The sequence below is a fragment of the Sorex araneus genome, chromosome X (assembly GCF_027595985.1).
Source record: "Sorex araneus isolate mSorAra2 chromosome X, mSorAra2.pri, whole genome shotgun sequence".
Classification (NCBI taxonomy): Eukaryota; Metazoa; Chordata; class Mammalia; order Eulipotyphla; family Soricidae; genus Sorex; species Sorex araneus.
In genome coordinates this window covers 87208194-87209126 of record NC_073313.1, presented here as the reverse complement: position 1 = coordinate 87209126, position 933 = coordinate 87208194, and positions in this window count along the sequence as shown.

The window sequence follows — 933 nt, the reverse complement described above, 5'->3', positions numbered from 1 at the left end:
CAAGTCTATCTGCTTGTTCATCCAGGTAGTTCACATAGTGCACAGGGGAAAGCCTTGGAAGAGCATTGCCCCAATCTAATCTCTGGGAATAATTTTATTCCAGTGATAAAATAGGGAGGAGGGAACAGAGCAGGAAGCCAGTGAGAGAATCAACTCACAGAATCACACTGAGTACTCGCATGCCTTGTCCCTAGTCTGCTCTGGATTTTTGCTTTGTTCTGTTGGTTTTGTTTTGGGGCCACACCCAGAGGGCTCTTAAGCTATGGCCATGCTAGGAGGACCCTATGTGCTGCCGGGAACTTGAACCAGGGTTGGCCCATATGCAAGGCAGCCATCTTAACCCCCGTACTATCTCTTTAGTGCCTAGTTCTCTGCTTTCCCCCCTGAAAGTGCCATTTCCCCAAAGCTCCTAACTCCTTTCGACATCCCCCCTCCTTCAGGAAGGCCCATGAGGTCCCTGCTTCCCTCTTTGAAGGGGTGTCCTTTATTGTATTTGGATATCTCATGTGAAAGTGGCCTTAAACTTGTAGGGCATAAACAGAGCATAAAGACATTAAAAATAAGATGAAGGGGCTGAAAGGTGTGGCTCACCAGTGCCTTCCACGTGTGAGGGGTTCAATCCCAAGAACCAAATTGCTCCCTGAGCACCACGGAACCATCACGCATCCCCTGCCCCTGAGCACCAAGCTGGGAGTAGCTCCTGAGAACTGCTCAGTAGCAAGGTGTGGTTCCGAGAGAAGCAAATGAAAATGATAGGGAATGGGGATGTGCCTCTGACCTCCTCCAGGCTAGTTCAGCAGAGTTCTGGGTGCATCCATCCTGGAAGCAGTCATCTCTGAACGCGTGAGGGACGGAGTCCCAGAAAGAGGAGCAGAGGGGTTCTCAGAGGGCAAATTGGGTTCACTGGAATGCTCTTCTCTTTTAGTTTGGGCG